The following is a 23,452-nucleotide window of genomic DNA, read 5'->3' on the forward strand; positions in this document are numbered from 1 at the left end:
CTCTGCTTGGGAGATGTCACTGGCAGCAGCTTTGTCTCTTGATAGGGCCAATTCCTATCAGACAGGTCCAAAATGTTTAACTGCTGCGAGGTGATGCTAGTCTCTCTGCTCAGTTAATCCAGTCTCCTCCATTTGACTTCCAGGTCTAAGGACAATCTTGCCTGCTTTTTTTTTTTTTTTTTTTTTTTTTCCAGATGGCCTCAGTATCGCCTGACTAGCACCTCTACCTCTTCCACCACGTGTAATTGATTCTATGTAATTACCTTAAAAAAAAAATTGTAGCAACATGGATGTTCCTGGAGAATGTCATTCTAAGTGAAATAAGCCATAAAGAGAAATAAAAATACCACATGAGCTCATTCATGTGTAGAATCTAAAAAAAAAAAACCCCAAAAAACCCAAAAACCCATAAATACAAAACAGAAACAGACTCATACACACAGAATACAAACTTGTGGTTGCCAAGGGGGTGGGGTGGTGGGAAGGGACAGATTGTGATTTCAAAATGTAGAATAGATAAACAAGGTTATACTGTATAGCACAGGGAAATATATACAAGGTCTTATGGTAGCTCACAGAGAAAAAAATGTGACAATGAATATATATATATGTTCATGTATAAATGAAAAATTGTGCTCTACACTGGAAATTGACACAACATTGTAAACTGACTATAACTCAATAAAAAATATTAAAAAAAATTGTAGACCTGCAACTAATATTGTACCTAAACTATATCTCAAAAAAAGAACAATCAAAATGAAGGGAAAAATTTTTTTAAAAGCTGTTGCATGAATTTTTCTTCTTAATGTAGTATATATTTTCTTTATTGCATTAATTATATTAAATGTTGGAAGACATATTTTATCAAATAGAAGCCTATTTATTTGTGGATTACAGAAACTTTCTTACTACCTTAACATCAATGTCAGCTATTGTATGTAGTATAATACCAACTTATGAGATTCATCTTATAAGCCACAATGCCATCACTTTACATTCTTCAAAAAACACAAAGGTTAGAAATCCCCAAAAAAATCATGAAAAAGAATTGCATTTTAATGTTTTTTTTTCCTGTGTCTGTTGAAATGACCAAATATTTTTCTTTATCTCTTAATATTGTGCTCAATACATTTTATAAATGTACCATCATTCTTATAATGTGGCTGTTCCTTATTTGGTAACTTTTAAAATATAAATCCTCCTCATTTTCGTATGTCTGAATATAATTTTATTTCTCCTATCATTTTATAACGGCTTATTTTCTACATACTAGATTCACAGTTATTTGCCCTACGATGTTTATAAATTCTAATTTTTTGTTGTTCTCAAACTAAAATGTAATACATTCCATGAAGGCAGAGGTTTTTGTCTGTTGTTCATAGGTCTCTCCAGGGCATGAATACAAGTGTCAGGTATTGGTAGGAACTTGATCAATATGTGAATATTAAATAAATGAAACAATTACTGTTCATCCATCTGCTGTAGTTTACCTGCAATTCCTTTCTAAGTAATCTGTTTTCTCTTTAGTGTCTTTTTTAGATTTTCTCCTTTTATATGTGTTTTTTCTTCAACATCTGTTGGTGTGAATTTATATTTGTATTTATCTTGCACTTGAAATTTATTTCTCATTTTAAAACATTTTTTTCTAAACTTGTGCAATTATCCCTTTAACAACTGCAACTCTGACATTTATAACATTCTCTGAACTCTTAAGAATGCAGGCACAGCCCAGTCTCTCCTCTATTCCTCTTACCATTTCTTTAATATATATTTATATCTTTAGCTCTCTGTAATAAATTCTGAGTTAATTACTAAATATTTTAATTCACTAATTAGCTCTTCACAGGTGAGAAAAATGAAAATTATCTTTTCTACTAAATATTAACTTATTTGTTTATATTTTCCATTCTTATCTGTCCTTCTTTCACATCTAACTGTAACAGTTTCACCATCTGTTATGGTTTTCTTCGTTAGTTTGAGCTTCCTTATATGTGTATTTTAAATCTTTCTCAGATTGCTTCTTACAAACTAAATTCATCTTAAATAAATTCATGTCTCAAGTGTTGATTTTTGTAGGATATATTTGTAGCACTTTGTTCCTTCATGTATTTTGTAATTTTGGTTTGCAGACTCATTTGGAGTGGAAATGTTTCTATATTGTATTGCTTTTTATTATTATTATCTATATTTTTTTTCTCTCTTTCCTTCTTGATAGGCATTTTGCATTCTTCTGTCTGACAAGTTCCCAGTCTAGAATGAAGTCTTATATATTTGTAGTTATGACAAATAATCATGAAACAAGTAGGAATTGGCTAAATTCATCTCCAAGTATGTGTTTTGCCTTTCCCTGCTGGTCCTAGCTTATCTTGTATACACAGTTTCTGATAAAAATCAAAGCCCTAGATTGGTGGTCATATTATTTTTCACCATCATCCATGAGGTTTTCTACATACATTTGCCTAAAGCAGTGAATGTGGCTCCAGTCTCTATATCTTATGTACAGTTTAGTCTGTATCCTCTCCTGGTCCACACTGCAGGTCTCTAGCTCAGAATCCTACAGAGCAGTGGTTTCAGACCCACTTCTTGTAGTTTCTATTTTATTTCCAGATCATAGAGATGTTACTCTTGCTTTTGAGCATATAATTGCCTTTTTGATTTTCTATATTTATATTTTTGACATTGTTTTGGTTTTTAGCAGACAATATGCTAAAGTGGGAAATGACAGCTCTGCTTTGAGCATAAAAGCTATGGCTTACTTTATATTACATTTTTGAGTTACAGACTCACTGAATACTCCTAAGAAAAATTAAAATCTTCTGAACATTTATTTTATGTCTGGCATATTTTAAGTATTGCAAAGGTAGCAACTCAATACTTAAAACAACCTTATGAGGTAGATATTACCAGCCCCATTGTCCTGAAAAATATATGATACAGTAGTTTTAAGGAGCATTCTCAAAATCACAAAATTTTAAGCTGTAGAGGCAAGATCAGAACTAAGATTCTAATTCCAGTCCACGCACTTAACCATTTTGCTAAACCAAACATCAAATGCTTTGGTAAATTCTAAAATCTATGCTGTCATTAGGCAAGGAGTAGGCATCAATTGTCTTGCTTTGGGACCTCCTATTTGTTCTTTTGATATTGTGATAAGGTGGCATGTTTATTACATTCTCTGTGACTGTTTACAACATAGCTTATGTCGTCATCTCTAAGCCTCTTTAACAGTGACTGAAATAAAGAGAAAGCAATTTTGTTATATGCCTAGAGGAGAACAAGCTCTTTCTACATAACTTCATCTCCTGATGCACATTACTTGTGGGATGGCTGACTATTAGAATGAACAAATTCCTCTTCCGGCATTGTGAATCCAACTAAAGAACGCCTGAAGGTGAAGGTGAGTTATGCAGTATATTCTGAAAGCATAAAACTTTGTATGACTGCACTTCTGACATGCATGGGTTCGACAGTCTGCGAGTTCATGCATTATACATGGAGATACAGCCTCCAGTCCTAGTAACTACTTGCTAGGTGAATGACAGCTATAAACACATTGTCTATCACAGACCCTCATAAAATTTATTATAAGTGGATTTCAAGGTTAGTGTCTAAGCCTGTATTTGGTCCATGAACTTTCTAAATCTTGGGGTTCATTCAAGAAGAAGAACAATAATTGTACTTCATATGTTACTAAGACTCCCCTGTAACAGTCCACCTATCTCAAAAAGAGAAAAAATGTAAACCAGGAAAAACATATTCCAATTTAGCTTTGTTTACTAATTAACTATTTGACCTTACATAGAACTCATTCTAAAATACTAAAGTAAGATTGTGATAAAAGTTCTATGCTGAAGGATAGCAAACATCAAAAAGTAAGTTTTTTCCCCCAGTTATAAAATTCAAAAGTGCTGTATACTTTATTTTAGATTATTTTATGGGAATAGCAAACTAATATCTAAATATACAATATACAATAATATTTTATTTTCTTATTTTGAATGTTCACATGCATCGACTTGTAGTCTCTAATTAATTCTAAGCTTCTGTTAAGCTTTAGAGAAAGTTAGGAAATCTATTTATATATAGGTAATCTTTTTAGGGGTCCACATAATGGAAAATCTAAGCATATAGATCTTTTTATATTGATGGGTAATCCAAGAACACTACTAAAATTTACACTAACTGAATAAAAATCCATTAAAATTTTTTCTACTGTGGCAATGTATGAAAATATAATTCACCAATTCTCATTAAAAATATACATGTTTTCTTATAACCCACAATGGAAATTTTAGTTATTTTACATATTTGCATATGTGGCTGCTTTTGAAATTCATTTTTCCTTTACAATGCTAATTCTAAATATTATTTTTGTAAAGTATATGTAAATAGCAATTTCAACTAAAAATAATTTTTATTATAAATAAAATGAAGATTCTAATTACAACTAATAAAAGATTTGGGAATTTACTAATAAATACTGGTGAAGGGCTATTTGATATTTCTTGCTAATAGTCTTCAATCAATTCTAAGCTTTTGTTGAGCTTTAGAAAGAATTAGGAACTTTCTTTAAGTACAGCAATCCATGTAGGAGTCCACATAATAAAAAGATACAAAGACTTACAACATTTATACAGAATAAAGGTACATGTCTGAAAAAAAACCCAAAAACCTGTCTGGGTGATTCCCAATCAAGGGACTGTTTTCCAGCGAAAGAGTTATCAAAAATGTTGGCGGTTATAATGGAAAAAAAAACTATCAAATGTGAGGAATTATTCCAGAAAAAGAAAGCTTCTGATAAAAGGACTTACAAGCAATTCTTGTATTCAGTCTTTGGTTGTACACAAATCATTGTTTATATACAAAATAAGCAAGTACATATGAACACATGTATGTATATAATATATGCAATACATGCCTTAGTTTCTTGTTATACATAGCGCCTTCTGACTTCAATTGCTGTACACAGCCATATACACAAACACATGCACATACATGTAAACAAGCAGATCTAAATTCTTAAAGAAAATAATATATATGGTATATAAAAATATATATACTCTATATATCTAGATAGATGTAGATAATAGATATATGTAGATAAAGATATGGTATTTTTCTCTCATTACATCAGCTTTAAAATAATCTTTTTTCTGTTAATTTGCCAAGAGTCCAGGAATACATAATGAATAATAAATCTATTGAGGCCAATTTAGAACTAGTAAATCTTAAAGTTAAGGCTTTGGTCAGAGGCAGAATTAAGGAATTTGAAGATACAGGATTTCAGAATGAAATAAAGATGGGATTCGAAATGGGGATTAAGACGTTTAGAACAGGGTGGGTTCATGTCAAGTGTTTAGGCCAGTTTATTCCTTCTGAGTTAATTAATTAATTTCTTTGCTGTCAGGGACAAAAGATATAAGTTGATTTTCTTTCTTTCCAAGGCTATATTTATTATTTTTACCCTCATCATTTTCCATAATACCATTTTCTTTATAGCAGTATTCTGTTGTGGTGTACCAACGTGAATTCCCATGAAAGATCTTACACAGTAGTACAATAAAATTTTTGTAGTTGGCAGGTTATAAATGCATGTTTAAAACATAATTTAATACAAGTTTCAAAATTGCTCCTGTAAGATACGTATTTTTCACTGTATTTCAAATGAGGAAATTAAGGCAAGAATAGATTTTATTAAATGTAGTATACTTAGAGTTGAGAAAACCAACTATGTGGCAGTTTTCTTATCTGAAAGACTTATAAATTGTTTTCCTTGTGTTAGCTTTAGATATAGGAAGATTGAGGCTTGGGGAAATAGAACACCATAGTCAAGTTCATACAGGACATACACATTCAATCATATGAACTTGCTATATAAAACATACAGGTTATTTATTTTTGTAGGTTATTATTTGAAAAAAGAAGCATCAAATTCCTCCAAGTTATTTTTCTAATAACAAATTAATTATATAAATTGCACATGTGCTATAATTTACTTTCCCTTCATTCTAAAAAGCAACACATTCATTTGCTTTTTCTTCCTTTCGTTTGTTGAGTAAATGGATGCCAGACAGGCAACAATGATGATTCACTTGAGTTCTCCATAGCTGAGCTGTGATTATGTGATAGAAAACAAAGGTAAGGACTTTCTGACTGGGTAGACACTACCAAATGTCTTCAAGCACACTGAAAAACCAAGTCACAAAGGAAAGAGGTGGGAGTGTTAAGCAGATAGTGACTAAAAATCTTAAAAAGTGTTTATGTAATACTAAAAGCAGATTTTCTTCAAAAATTTACATTTATAAAACTTGTAAATTTACAAAATTTGCAACATTTTATTTCTAGTTAAAATAAACTACCAAACACTGAAACAGATTAAAGCTATCATAAGCAAACAGAAGAATGCAACAATCATGGGTTGGTAGACTCAATATTTTAGGGATGTTAATTGTCCCAAATTACAAATTCAACTCCAAGCAAAATCTCAGAAGGATTTTTTTTTGAAAATGACTAATTTAATCTAAATTATATATTGTAATAAAAGGTACAAGAAGAATGTGCACAATCTTAAAAAATAAAGTTGGAGATTCAAGATGGTAAGCACTATTACAAAGCTTTATTGATTAAGGTGATGTGATCACAGTGCCAAGATCAACCACTGAAATAGGAGAAAACACACAGGAAAATGGACTTTCATATTTGAGTTACGTCAGCATTTACTTTGCAATGCTCTAAAAGAAAGGTGGCCTTTTTAGTATGCGGTGCTTAAATATCTGCTTCCCTCTCTCTCTCTCTCTTAAAAATGTTTTATTAGTTTAGTGAAGGAAGTACAAAATACAATTATAATGAAAATTTATGTGAAAGCACAATGAAAAATGAAAAGCAGTAGAAAATGCACAATATTGTAACTGAGGGCATTGCTATTATTGGGAATGTTTTTAAATGAACTAGAAAGTAGAAAGTATATAGAGAGAGGCATTACTAAGGAAAAAAGTATTATGTAAACTTAACTATGATTTAGTATATATTAAATTTTATGAGATTATTTTGATCTAATTTCCCAAGTGCTTAATTAACTGAATTTTTTGCTTTGATGCCTTTAAAATTTAATTTAAAAAATTTCAATATGTAATATATGTTCATATTTTATAAATAAAAATAGTGTTACAGGCTTATAATAAAAAATTCCTATCCCCTGCTCCAAATTTGCCCATTTTTTCATTCTGTTCCCTAAAGACAACTATTTTCACAACTTCTAGCTGTTTCTCCCAGCAATTATTTCTATATATTCAATAATATGCATCTTTTTCTTTTTCCCTTTTCTAATTTTTAAGCCATCTGTTGATTTTGACTATAAATGATGATATACCATTCACTTGGTCATGAAGTTAAACAGGCAAGGATGACTGACTATTCAAAGCTATTGCAATGGGGCAGAGAGACCAGAACTCATTTTGAATTCAACTCCCCTGAGAGACTGAGCTGGAGAATTTTTATGGGGTAGGGTGGGGGTCCCTAGCACATCTGTGTTTATTAATGGGCTTTATCCAAAGGAAAATAAGCATTTCCTATCTTCATGAAAGAGGTGGTTCTACAACTTGGAGCGAAATACTGCAGAAGTTAGGCTCCTACCCTCCCCCAGAGATGAGGAAATGGAGGTGCTATCTCCACTGACAATGGCATTTCAGAGAGATGTCTCTCAGGTCCCTGGCAAAGGCATTCCTGGGCTGCTTTGTCAAGAAAAGGCAACAGCTTTGAAAAAGTTTACATCTCAAAGGTAAAAGAGAAGGAATTTACAATTACACGTTTTCGGGAGGAAGCCTGTCTAAAGTTTAGTCAGGCTGAGAGACTCATTCAAGCTGCCTTGGTCCACTTACCAACTTACATCACAATTTCTACTTCAGTCTACATAAATGAAACATAATCAAGACGGCTAGGATCGTATATTTTTTTTAAGATTTCTTTTGAGGCGGGAAGGGTAATTAGGTATTTATTTATTTATTTTGATGGAGGTACTGGGGATTGAACTCAGGACCTCGTGCATGCTAAGCATCCACTCTATCACTGAGCTATACCCTCCCCCCGAGGATCATATTTTAAGTTAATTAAGTGTACGGATTATATCCCCTTTTGCATTTTCCTCTTCAGAGAAAATTATTACTCTGCACTTACACAGTGGTGATAAAAATAGCTGGCACGTACTGAGCCAGGTCCTAGGCTGTAGGTACATATCTCAGTTATACTCATCAAAAGTAAGAGATGAGTTCAGGGACTATTCTAACTTATATAACTGAGGAAACGAAGGCTGAGAGGATTTAAACAATTTGAAATGAGTCGCAGAACTCACTGCATTCTGTCACAAAATGTCTTGCTCTTCTCCAGATCTGTAATGCCCCATTACATCCATTTGCTTTTGAATACTCTGTGGTCTAAAAGCTGTCCATCCATCTCCATGACTGCGAAGTACTTGTTGTGTTTACACTTTATAACCCAGTGACGATATTTGCCCTGACTTTTCCACATTCCTCCTATCAAGAGCCCTTCAGTCTATTCCTCCTCTTGCTTCTGAAGCACTTTTCACACAACTCTTACAGAGCCCATATTGTTTTATATTGTGCATGGCTCTTCCCTCCCAAAAGACCGTAAGCACTGAATATATACAATTTATTTCATTTATCGCTGTATTCTTAGGTTTAAGAAGAGTCCTGGGCACATAATATAATGCATATTAAGATTAGTAGACAAGGATAGATAATGTATCTGAACAAAGTTCATATTCAAATATTCATATTCATTGCCACTTCTGAGATGATACAGTATAAACAGACAAATGACTTTCAACGGGACTGAGAAAGTATGTGCTCTCTTTACATTATAAAACAAACCAGGGGCTTGATAGTCAATACAATTGAGAAAAATGATTCTTAAATTGCTGCCTCATATACATTTAGTAATATATCCCTTTCAATTTAAATGAATGTTTCCTGAATTCTTGACTCTAGTAAGAAAAAACAGAAACACAGTGATTATCACAATGATTATTTTTTCAAGAATATTTTGTTAATGTGATTCTTGTAGGGAACAAACTGTGCCTCATATCATTGGTTTTAAATTCTATGGCATTTAGTCTATCCAGGCAATAGAAATAAAAGCAAAAATAAACAAATGGGACCTAATTAAACTTTTAAGCTTTTGCACAGCAAAGGAAGTCATAAACAAAATAAAACGACAATCTACAGAATGGGAGAAAATTATTTCCAAATGATGTGACAGACAAGAGCTTAATTTCAAAAATATAAAAACAGCTCATACAGCTTAATAACAACAACAACAACAACAAAACATCCCAATCCAAATATGGGCAGAAGACCTAAATAAGAAATTCTCTAATGAAGACATACAAATGGCCAATAAGCATCTGAAAAAATGCTCAATATCACTAATTATCAGAGAAATGCAAATCAAAACTACAATGAGGTGTCACCTCACACCAGTCAGAATGGCCATCTTTAAAAAGTCCAGAGACAATAAATGCAGGAGAGGGTGTGGAGGGTTCTCCTACACTGCTGGTGGGAATACAGTTTGGTGCAGCCATTATGGAAAACAGTATGGAGATTCCACAAAAAGCCAAAAACAGACTTACCATATGATCCAGCAATCCCACTACTGGGTATATATCTGGAGAGAACTCTAATTCAAAAATACACATGTACCTCAATATTCACAGCAGCACTATATACAATAGCCAAGACATGCAAACAACATAAATGACCATTGACAGGTGACTGGATAAAGAAGCTGTTGTATATTTATACAATAGAATACTACTCAGCCATAAAAAACAATAAAATAATGCCATTTGCAACAACATGGATGGACCTGGAGATTGTCATTCTAAGTGAAGTAAGCCAGAAAGAAAGAAAAATACCATACGGTATCACTTATATGTGGAATCTCAGAAAAAAAAAAAAAAAAGACACAAATGCACTTATTTACAAAATGGAAACAGACTCACAGACACAGAAAATGAACTTATGGTTACCAGCAGGGAAAGGGTATGGGAAGGGGTAAATTGGGAGTTTCAGATTTTCAAATACTAACTACTATATATGAAATAGATATACAACAAGTTTCTTCTGTACAGAACAGGGACCTATATTCAGTGACTTGTAGTAACCAATAATGAAAAAGAAGATGAAAACAAATATGTATGTGTATGTATGACTTAACCATTATACTGTACACCAGAAATTGACACAACATTGTAAACTGACTATACTTAATTAAAAAAAGAGATGAAAAACAAATAAATTCTATGGCATTTAATTAAGTCAAACATATTATTGAATTTAAAGTGATTTGAATCATATTCTAAAATCCACTGTATTGAAAAGATACTGCTACAATAATGTGATGTAATGACATGACTTTAAGTCAAACAGCAAAACATGAAATCAAATTCATTTCCATTGATGAAATTATAATTGCAGCTCTGCCTCTTTCATTTGTTTTCATTTTTGTCTTTATTTCTTATTTTTGATTATGGAGGTTTTCTTCTTGTTTGAATTCTGTACATTGTAATGACCAATAACCATAATTGTATTTAACTATTTTCTCCTTTATATTGTTGCTATTGTTATTATACTTGTACAAATGAAGGGAAATTTTTGTTTTCACTTTTGTTTGAAGCTGTGTTTCACTAGTGATGAAAGATTAGCAGATGTTTGGTCCTGTCCAAAATATCTAGAAAATATTTGGTTCACGCCAAAATGTCCTGGATTTGGTCCATTTGGCCTGGACCAAACATGGTTGTGGACATTTTGGATAGAACCAGATTTCAAGGTCCTTTTGGTGTGGACCAAATATTTTATGGATGTTTTGGACAGAACCAAATGCCCTGCAAATATGATGAAATAGTAAACAAAAATTCTGCAACTTACTAGCCAAGTTATGTGAGCAAGTTATTTAGCTGCATTTCTTTTATTCGTAATGTATATCTAAGGCATGGTTTTGCTATGAACAATGAACTAAAAGGTTTGGAGCACTAAACAGCAGGTTTGGCACATAGTAAACACGGCAGAAATATTTGCTAGTGATTTTACTACAATACCCTTCCACTGACAAACTTACATGTAAACAGACACCTCCATCTATAAACTCTTCACTTTAAAAAGATTTCTCATAAAGTCTAGAAGATTTTAAATCAGCTAAGCAAAAGGTTATTAAAAATGTGTGTCTATATTGTATAAAATATATTTTCTATTTTTGCCCATTGGTCCACCTTGTATACAAGCATATCCAGGCTATAAGTCATCATTTCTATAGATAACTTAAACAAAACTAAGACAAATCTAGCATGATAATAATCAAAGAGTGATATATAGGATATTGTGAATGATATTCATAGAGTACAGCATAAATTTTGAGGTTATTTTATTACTTAATTAAACAAAGTGGTTCCCATTGTAGTTAATAGACTTACATTTCTACAAAGGAAGGTTAAATATTTTGTATTAGTTGCTAAAATTTGAAAATATTATACTCATTTTCTAGTCCTACCATTATTAATATATTCAATAAAACTGCAGTATAGGTGCTATATATAGTGTATTTTTAAGCCATTAATTTTCCTTAGATAAACTTTTCTTGTCCCATAATATATAGTGAGCCAAATTTTGAGAGAAACCAAATCACCTTCTTCATGCTTCTCAAAGAGTTATTTATTTACTGGAAGTATTCTGGTGACGACATATAGATACAAAGTTGACTTGTTACCTGAAGTATTTTGTTTCCATATTAGTTCAATTGTTTAGATCTTCAACAGTTTAATTTTGCTGCCCAATATATTTTTTTTTACAAAGCATGGGACATTATACATAATTTTAACAACTGCTGTTAATTTTTGGATCACTAGCTAGTTCTAAATCAGAGTGTTTGATAATTGAAAACTTGGTTATCAAAGCAAAGAGATACAGAACATGTATAATGTTTAAATCCCTAAATTACTGATTGTAAGTAGCTGGCACTTTTGACACAGAAAGAATTATAGATAATTTAATTATCAGAAATAAATACTATTATTATCTTTCACCAAAAAGTTTAGTTGTTCAATAACAGCAACAGAAAAAAGTGCTGAACTAAATACAAAATAAAATTAATATTTGATATTATCTGATAAAATTCCTTCTGAAAAACATAGCATTACCTATAATAAAGTGTAAATAAAATAGCTAAAAAATAGAATTTTCTACTCATAATGTAAGATATATATTGACTAAGTATTTCATAATTTTAGATTGTGTGTATGAGCACTTTAGTCTGAAATCTATTATTCAATTTGACACTAACGTTTATATGAGTTATTTTTGCTTTGAGGTGAAGCAACAGAATTCTCTTTCTTTTACACTAAAAGAACTCCAGCTGCCAGGAAACTGTTCAACATTACGTAACAACATCGTCCAGCTAGCACTGCATTTTAGGATCCTGCTACATGCAAATATGGGGAAAGCTGGTACACTTTGTGAGCTAGTAAATAAACACAAGTTTAACTCTTCCAAAGAGTGAATCAACTTCATCTTCTTGACCAATTATTTCTTCTCTGATCATCAAAGCACTATTAAATTTTAAGCACCATTTTCCTGGCCCTGAGGCTTCCCTGCATTATGGCCAGACTAAGACAGCAGTCATTTGGATGGACAGCCAGGAGATACGGGGAACAGGAGACAGGAGGAAGAGATCATCAAGGTAGGAAGGTCTTAGAATTTTCAGCAATTATTTGAAAGCAACTGGTTTTGAAGTTTATTCTTGCTTACTTGTACACTCTCATGGGTGTGTATTTCAGACATTTTTTTTCACTAAAGAAGAGAGAAGCAGATTATTATTTTACAGGGGTATGTGAGACTTAAACTATCCCAAGAAATGCGATATTCTCATTTTGATTGGAGAGTCCCAGCTGAACTCTAATAGACAAGGAAGAATATTAAGGGACATGGTCTGGAGCAGGTTATTTGGACCTCAGCTTTGAGATATTTCCTTCAATCCTCCCTCCTCTCTTAGTTTTCCTCTTCTGTCTGTTTAATAACTCGTTCGCTAATGTTATCAAAGGCAAACCCCTTCAGATATATGTGAAACACAGATGGTGTCATTCAAGTGGCTTTGCTGTATAACCTGGCACGTATAGATGAGTGATGAGAAAGCTTCTCTCTAATAATTTGAACTCTATGCCATTATTTTCTGCCATCAAATTCCCTGCAGAAGAAACAATCTTGGATAAGGCTTGTTGAATGAATAGATCAGATGACCAATAGAATTAGGATGCCAAATATTTATCGCTAAGTATGTCACCTTTTTATAGATTCCTTTACAAGTAACTTTTGTGTTCCAAAACATTCACCTGGAAAAGCATTGTCAAAAGTGACTTCCAAAGATGTCTAATAGTTTGAAGGAGTTATTTTAGTTTCAGCGTTTATAACTTTAAGTCTCTTGAAACATGATAAATGACCATAAAATGTGGTAACTGGGAATAAAATAAGAAAAATATGTATATAACAGCTCAAAGATCTCTGCTATGTTTTAAGTCATTTCCCCCACATGTTGTTTTGACTTGTTTTCTTTTGATATGTCAGAACTCCATAGCTGGATGAGCAGACCTATCTTATTTTTGCTTTTCCTCTCAAATTCTTTCAGAGTAAATGGAATGTTTTACACTCTGCAGAGTGTTCAGTAGAAAGTCATGCTAATCAGCCAGGGCCACATGAGACACAATTTTCTTACACAGCTGCCAAATGACTTCAGCAAAATCTGTGTGAGCGAGGTGTGATGTTTATTCCAACTCTCAACAATATATGGTTTGTGCATGGCCATTCATTATCTTTGTAAATATTCTGAGAAACAGTCCACTTCCAGTTTAATATAAAGTCTATTAAAATTACAAATATAAGTACATAATAATAAATAAATATGAACATATCATAAATAATTAATATGACTATACACTACAGTTTATATTAATTTTATATTGAAAATATCTAAAAATGAGTAGGATGGGAAATATGCCAATAGGATAAATTTTCATAATGCTTTGATAATTTTCATAATTGGAATCAAAATTTGTTGAGCATCAATTGCCACAAAATAGTTTTCTTTGGAAATACAAATACATGTAACAATGGGAGTCCCTGCTTTTTGGGATGTTAAAAGTAATGTATCATAATCTATATTTGAAAATTGTGTTTGCTTGTATTTTATTTTTGAGAATTGCTTTGATACTTGTGTAACATGGCAGTATAAGACACAGTTAGGAAAACTAGAGATCAAGGAAATGAATTCATTCCATGATCATCTTTCAATTTTGTGAAAAGAATAAACTCTTCTTTGTTTTATTTTGTTTTGACTTTTTCTATCCCAATTATTATTATTAAACACTTAATATTAACTATTGATATGTATGTTGAAATTTCACATTTGGATGTCCTAGTTTTATACCAAAATGGCAAAATAATGTTTTAGAACATTATTAGAAACCTGTGTAGTGAAAAATATGCTAGTTTACGAAATTGGAAGTATATTTGTGATTGGTAAGTTACACAAGGGTTATCAAGGTGTTTAAATAAGACTGACAAATAAGATTTAATAAGACCTACTTTAAATAAGAAGCACAGACATACATATAAGACACTGCACTATTTTCTGGTTGTTAGCAATTCCTGATAACCTTAGGAAGACCTTGATTTGATTCCCGGAAATTAATGTGTCCTCTTGGCAGGCTCTGACATCCCTGGTGTGACTTTAGGGAAGGTGCAATGACACATATGCTGACATCAGAAATAAAAACCTCATAAAAATTAAATATAGTTAAGACCATGATAAAGGAGACTGCCAGAAAATTATTTCATGATTTTTTTATAAGCAGTAACTTACCATCAACGCCTTATATATTTATAGAGATGAGCATCATAGTAGCTTAAAAAATCTTGCCCTATTTTTCTCAAAAATATATTTAAAAAGCTAAAGTCACAATCAGAAATAAATGGCACAGTTTAAAATAATAATAACGGGGAGGGTATAGTTCAGTTGGTAAAGTGCCTGCTTAGCATGCATGAGGTCCTGGGTTCAATCCTCAGTACTTCCATTAAAAAAAAAAAAAAAAATTACCTGCCCCCTGCCCAAAAAACTCCTGCACTTTCTAAAATATTAATAATTTAAAATCAAAATTACTTTATGACATTCATAATTTTTGAAAAAAATCCTTGTCATATCATTGACACATGTGTGTGTTTTTTAACTCTATATAACTGAAGAAAATATTTATAAGGGTTTTCAACTAAAGTGTGTTGGAGTTTCCAGAGTTAATTTACTAACAACAGCCCGGAATTATAAGAAAATCACACGTGAAATGGTAGTATGTCCTGTGCATCAACATTGAAAATTCCTTTTAATAAAATAGTTCTATGATGCATCTCCTATAGTGAGACTGATGTGAGAAAATTACTCGAAAGTCCTTTGCTATTATTATAATAGTAGTTAAGAAAATAAGAATCATAACAACAGCAGCAGCAGCAAAGTACATCTATTAATTTAAAAACTTACTCAAATGCCAGGAAATATGCTGAGAGGTTAATTTTATATGAATTTTATTATTTAATTCTTTCAATAACCCTATGAAGTAGGTACTTTTAGTCTCTCTTTGCAGAAAAGATAAAGCATAGATATATTAGGTATATAGCCCACAGCTAGAAAGGGAAGTCAGCATATAAAAAAGTAAATCTGTGTGCATTTTCCCAGATATTATGCATGTGCATGTGCACCCATGTGCACACATACATATGCATATTACATGTAATCATACGCATATATGAGTATATATTAACATATAGAATAAATCTACTAAGAAATTTTAAGAGTGGTCATTTTTGAGAAGGGACTAAGGATCAGAAATGGGAGAAATATGACCCTTTTTTTTGTATTAATTAAAATTGCTCCCAGGTAAACGCAAATGTATCCAATTATTTTCATATGTGTTGTGTGTATTTTAAGAAAGACTCTACTAATATTCTATTGATAATATATACATATCATATATATCTAATGTATAATGCTATAATAACATAGCACACAGTGTGTGTGAGAGATACAGAAAGAGAGAACGCTACCTTACCAAGGGACTTGAGGATTACATGAGATAAAGGCAATAAAGAACTTAGAACAGAGTCTCATAAACAGTAAGCACTAAATAAACACGAACATTAACATTGTTATTACACAAACAGTAGAAATCTACTAGTCTCTTCATATGTAGATAACATTCTGGCTGTATTGTATTTATTTACACTTTTACATTATATTTAAGTAACTAGCTTTTTCTTGAAGAAAATGTATTTTGTCAGCATTTTTTCCTAAAACATTGGCACTTTTAAAATTCCTAGTGAGTAATGAGCTACTTCACTCAAAAATTCTAATACTCTTGGCCATTTAAATGGAAGCAGGTCTTTACTGGTATTTTTGCAGCCTATGCAGATATGCAGGAATTGTCTTAAGAGACTAACCACAAGATGGCAGTGTTCTCAGAGGACCATTTGATCCCAGAATAAAGTGCCACACACAGTGCCACTGGACCTCCCCTGTATAAAATGATCAACTAATTATTTCAAGATGTGATTCAAACATCTTGAACAGTGATGTCGAGAAGAATGCATCACAAAACTATATCATCTTTTCCAGTAAAGGAACGGCATATAACGAGGAATATTTGGATTGATTATGTAGGAAAACAGAAGCTATCACATATTAAGAAATAAAGGAAATAACAGTACTGTAAAACAGAATAATTCAAATAGAGTGAAAACAGAGCAAGTGTGATAACACTGATTATTTATTTTGGAGGAGTAAAATAACTAAAAGAGCTAGAAAGAGAAACTGAAGAGATGAAGAAAGTAGGCACAGAGGATAAGGCAATCTTTAAAGTAATATTTTCCTCAACTTTTACAAGAGCACATAAATGTCATATATTCAGATTTCACCCATGTTGTAACTTTAAATGAAATGATTAAAACTGTTCAGGAATTCACCAAAAAGGGTTAAATTTCATTTTCATTGTTTAAAATCACTTCGATGTTTACCCAAATGTTAATTTTTCAAACAAAATAAAATAAAAGCAAACAAAAATTCATATTAATAATATAATAACAAAAAAGAGAGGGATACAAGCAGTAACACAACTCTAAATGAAGATCAGAATTTTAAAATGCTCATTTTATGCCATTTTTACTTTTAAATGTCACTCTATTTTCATCTTGTGAAAAAATATTCTTATACACCTCATCCCTTTCTATTCAAAATTAAAAATCAACACAAACTGGGATCTGCAAACATAATATTCTAGTTCCTATTTTCTTTAATAATCATACTGCAATAGATGGATATTATTCTTTAAGCAGTTATTTCTAAAATTTCCCTTATTTATTGTTTGATAATGTGTTTCTTGTTCTACCTATTCCTTCTCTAGATCATCTTAATTTTATTTCTCATTTTATCTCTTCTCTTATCCGAAGTGTTACAATAATAAAACTCACTTTGAAAGTTTAAAAAGTTAACCTACCTTTTTAAATGTTTTAAAATATCATAGGACCATTTTATCTTATCATAGATTTTGAAACTAGAGGAAGACATGGCTGATACAAGAAAAAACATTTATCTTCATAAAGCACACACACAATTACACAATGAAAAACAAAAGTCTTGGAAATTATTTCCTTTTATGGAAAGTACCAGTGTTAACTAAATTCGAGAGAACTTTATACTAAACAAGAGAAGATGAAGACAGGGAGAAGTGGGAGGGAGAGACAAAGAGAGGAATAAATGTGCAAACTATTACTTTGTCTTTTATTAATGGAGTTTTCCAATATATTGAAATAATTAGTCTAGAATAATCAAGTGAGCAAATCTGATGAGAGGATATATCAAGTATGCTTTCATTTGTTTTACCCACATTATGACAACCTTCATAGAACTATTCTGTATATAATTTAAAACACCTACTTTCATATTTTTAAGAGGTCTGAAGCATTCTGTAACTTGTTTCTCCAATTACACTCTCCATCTTTTCTCATTAGATGAGAGACTTATTAAGGAAGCTTTCCTTGAATGATCCGTATGTTTGCTGTCTTGATTTCTCCCAGCTTTCATTTCCTCCATCGCCTCATTCTTCCCATGATGCATTTAGCTTTTCCTCCTTTGGCTGTTTCTCCATCTACTAACAAGCCAACCACCATAATATTATATAAATAATAGCCGACCTTTTTAGCTGGTTTTGCTTGGAATGCAACTCAGGGTCAAGTTTCACTAAACACACAGCCATCAACTTATTAAATGTGGCTGGCTTTGCATCTGGAAATATCCAGTATCTTCTCTCAGTCATTTTCCTACATCAGAGATCATTTCTACTCACTTAGACAATCACAACCACAAAGCTTATAAAACTAGCCTTTCTGAATCCACCTTCTACCCCAAACTTTCCAAGTTGCTGTTAATGTTTTATTTCTGAAAGTTGCAGACAACCATTCAGCTGGCATTTTTGAGTGCTTTCTATTTGCCAATCACATGTAGTATGAATAAGAACTTTACATGCTCCCTCCCTTCATGGAGATTAACAAAAGCAAATCAGATCATATTACAGTCTTCTTCAAATACTCTTATTCAGATTTAGTAAAAATCTGATTTTAGTAAATGATAGTGTCTTCCTTCAAAATGCTAGGTCCTAAAAGGTAGAAACCCAGCTGTGACTATTGATCTTTGCATAAAATAGGGGGTCTGGCTTACTTTCTTGCAAATAGCTTGTTCCCAACTTTATTTAAAAAAAAGAATAATAATTTTAGCTAGCTTTAATTTCACATTGGCAAACTTCAAGCATGTGATTTTGAATAAGGTAATAGCAATATTTCTACTTCTTCAGTTATAAAAACAAATAATGGTTTTAAAATTGATTTCTGTTGGACTTAAATGAAAATTAGTTTATATTTGTAAAGTATTGCTTTTTAAAAATGCTTAAGATAACACCTATTTACATTGGATCTATATTGATTATAGAAATAAACTGAGAAAGACATAAAAAATTAAAAAGAGGAAGAAATGCTATCTACATGTTTTAGGAAATTAATATAAAATTTGATTCATCATCTTGTCTTCCTTGTCAGTCTATGGTGTAAGGCATTATTTTCCAAACTTTATTTTAGCAGAATTCTTCGTCTCCTCCCTACAAGATCACATTCAGAACCCATGACTTAAATAGATAAAAGTAAAGATGCCCTGTTGAAGAAAAAGAGTCCCCAGAACTATGTCCGATGCCCCACTCCAAAGAAGTCCCCATGGTACTACTGTGCAGTTGTAGAGAACCAAGGATCAATTTTAAAAGCACTTCTCTAAGGGAAATTGGAGTGGTGAGTAAAGGATTTTTTTTCTGAAGGTGGCAGGGATTGGTGAGTGGGTATGTATTTTTAGCTGCAAATGAATTGACCATGGTTTATATTTTCACTACCTAGTCAGAATCATTAAGGCAAACATAAATATCCCTACAAAGATTTTAGTTATTCAAAAGATAATACAGAAGCTTGTGTGAATGTCATATCAATTTGCTCATGAGAATGCTATTGAATGGTTTGTTTGGCTGTGTATGCTTGCATACGTTGTTTTATATAAATAACTATAATTAAGATCCTTTAGTAGGAATAAGTGGCTAACAACCAGTGCTTTCAAAAAGGAAAAAAAAAAATTGAAAGGGAAAAAAGGAATTCTGCATTGTCTTACTGACGGTAATGCCAGCCTTAGTATGACTCAGGGCCAGATTAAAAGAAATGAAGAGATGTGGGTCTTTTCAAACAATTAGGGGAATACTGAGTGACATGTAAGGTCAGTTCAAGATTATTAGACCTAGAAGCAAACAGCCTACTTTCAAAGTCAAGATTTTTGTTCATTTGCTTGGGTGGGTAGGGTGATTTGCAGCAGCCAATTTGCCTCTCTGGTCCATGCCCCCAGCTTTACATTGGGGGCACCTATGTTTATATCAGAAGTAGGTATTTGTGATAATAATAATTATGCCTGTGAAAATGTGTGATGCTCCATTAAGGACTACATAAACCTCAAAGTCTGTTAATGATGGAAATAGGCTAGAAATAATTCGTCTAAACAAGCTTTTGGATAGTTCACATTCCTGAAAGTTGATACCAACAAAGTCAAGTTATATATGACACATCCCAATTTTTATATTCCTCCCTTAGTTTTGATGACATGTCAGTTGCCCTTTAAACTACAAAATTCTGTGAAGTATCCCTGATGCCAGTTGTCACCATGTATCTTCAGCTTTCTAGAAAACAAGCAGCCCCATCGTTTCTTCTTAAGTTTCATTATCTAAGGTAGTCTCTGTCCCACTTATCAGAGATGACAGGGCTCTTTTATAATGAGAAAAAAAAATGACCTAGTGTCTGTTTCTTGTTTTCTAAAATGCTATGTATCATTCATTAAAATCTCCCTTTTTTTTTTTTTTTGACATTAATCACTTTAAGAATAGAGCTAAGATGGAACTTTTTGAGCCAAAAAAAGAAAGCTAGGAGAGGTAACTTCCCACACACGTTTAATAATCTCATTGATATTAAAAGAGTATCAGAAAGTGTCTGATTATATAAGCAGAGAATTCACAAATGGAGAATCTAATACAATTTTCACACTGCATGGGAACAAGTAGTTTGGGTGATTTACTGAAAATGAAAGGGCAATAAAAATCACAGCAAAATCCAACCACTTCTTTATTATGAATTTCCCTTCCCAGTATTTTTCTTGCCTTAATTTTATCTGTAGTATGTTACTGCAGAAGTGATAGCATGAAAATGTTGCTAACGTTTTACTCAGTTTTGAGCATAATGATACTCAGTTAATGGTGTATCACTCATGTGAGGCACTAAGATGGCTCATACCACATCATCAAATATTAAGTGCTTGGAAGAAAATTAACACTACCAGAAAGAAGTTACATGCTAAAAGTTTCATCAAGCTATAGTTCTGTTTTTTTTTAAATAGCCTTACATTTTTTGTTTATATTTTAAAGATTGATAAAAATACCAAATTGATAAATAGGGTAATTTGTAAACATTATGATTTGTTATCTTTAAATGTGTGTGTGTGTGTGTGTAACATGGAGCAGTTCCATAACTCTTCATTCATCTCTAAGTACTGTGCTCATTTTTAAGAATTTTGGAAATTTCAAAGTATTTTTACTTCCTTTGGTTTTAATTTATTTTCAGCCAAGTATTTCATCATCCATCATTAGCCTAAATGTCCTGAAAATTCTGAATGATTAAAATATATATATAAACTGAATGTTCAAGAAAGAAAATTATTTGGAGTAAATTAATTTCCAGCAAAAAATGATGAGAAGGCACATTTGGCTGTTCATCTATTCAGAAAGCTATTACAAACTATTTAAAAATGCAAATCCTCCTCAGCTTCATTTATCATTTATTGTATTTCTTTTGCAAAAACAATGCCTTCTTTTTATATAAAATTACAAAATTAAAATAGAGGTTTTTAAATCAGTAATCCTACTCTTCCAGAAACAGCTACTGATAACATTGACATACAGCTTTTAAAGTATCTTTCTACAAATAAGCACTCATTCATCATTTACTGTCGTTAAACATTCAACATATACAAATACATATATATATATATATGCATTTCTCCTAGAGTGAGAGAAATGTATTCTTAAGATTGGATCAGAATTCACTAGAGGAAATCTAACTTTAAGGGTAAAAACGATGTTTATTTTTAGGCCTTTTAATTCCTCACAACTGTGGATATCAGAGAATGCCCATTGTTACCACAGGGAAGCCTATGAATGTATTACTATTTTCTCCCAGAAATGGATTATAGAATTATAGTGTTATGTATGCTATATAACATACGTTTGATGCACACTGATTTTAGAAGATATGCATGTTTTCATATAATCCCTTTCTATGGAGATCTAAAATTCTAACTTTCCATGGTTGTAAACAGCACAGACACAAAAGTATTTTATTAAAATAATGTAGAAGAGAAAGGCCAAAAAAATTTAAACAGAAAAAGTACTTTAAAATGCATAAAAGTGACAAAGTTAACAAGAAAAACTAAAATCAAAATAATGTAACTAGGCATCATTTATGGGTCAAATCATTATTTTAATAAAATACTATATCCACTAACATAATTTTATTAAAATATTATTGCTTTAATAGTGATTCATACTTAGTAATAAAAATAGATCATCCAATCACATAGAAATTAAGCAAAAAATAATAAATTGGTTTCACGACAACCTAAGCCAAAATAAATAACCTCAATATTTAGTGAACTTTGTTCTAGATATTAGTTTACTCACATATTCAGAAAGAGACAGAGAGAAAAGGTAGTTTTGGTTCTTGTGATATATATTCTTTGTAAACTATTTACATGACTTTCTCCCTGGGGATATGTTGTAGACTTTTTATTTGTGAAAGATCCTGACAGACTGAAAATTTTCTAACATGACCCTTGGGTAACCTTAGACCCCACAACTATTCCTCTCCAACTTCCACCTTTCCTTTTAAACCCAAATTGCCCAAAGAACAATAGCTGTTAAAAGGTCAGAACAATTGATCCTCTTCTGAGAACTGTTTTTGAACAACTAAATGGAAACTGGCTGAACTTCAGCCGATCCCTCTGGCTAAAGTCTACCGTCTTCCCTAAGGTAGACCAGTCTTCCTGGATGTTTTCAGAAAGTCCTGACATTCTGAATAAAAGCTTATGCCTAGAGGCATATGCTCTAGTTAAAATGTTTCTACAGCTTTTGGTGTGGCTGGATCTGCTTCTCCTAAGCCAAGGTCACTTCTCCAGTACACCTTTGATATCTTCCTTTCTCAGACCTTCTGACCAGTGTTCTACCTCCTTCTGTTGAGCACCCTCAAACCTTTCCACTTTCTCTTTAGAGTTCTTGGTAGAGGTTTCTTAAATTAGATCATTTTCACTTCTCAGGACTCCCAGGGATGAAGTAAGAAGCTGAACTGAGATTAAGGGGATCTTCTTAACCATTCCTTTTTTTTTTATCTTTAATTATGAGTGATAAACAGTCATTCAATGAAATTCTCATTTATTGTCCAGCATCTTATATGTACAAATCTTATGGTACCACAGGATTAAATATTGAAGCTCTTATAGGATTTTATGATTTATAATTACAGTGGCCACTTTGGGGGAACTTCAGATATGATTAAGTAATTCATGTATGTCACAGATTTAAAGGGTTTAAATGTAACTGGGCAGACCCTAAGGGGATTTTCAGGGACAGACTCTCCCATATCCTCTGCGTGCCTCTTGTTTGTAGAAAAACTTTAGCCATCTAGGCCTTCCCCTAGTTCCAAAGAACAAATTTAATCAGAGAAGTGAG

Source organism: Camelus dromedarius, chromosome 20, assembly GCF_036321535.1.
Source record: "Camelus dromedarius isolate mCamDro1 chromosome 20, mCamDro1.pat, whole genome shotgun sequence".
Taxonomy (NCBI): Eukaryota; Metazoa; Chordata; class Mammalia; order Artiodactyla; family Camelidae; genus Camelus; species Camelus dromedarius.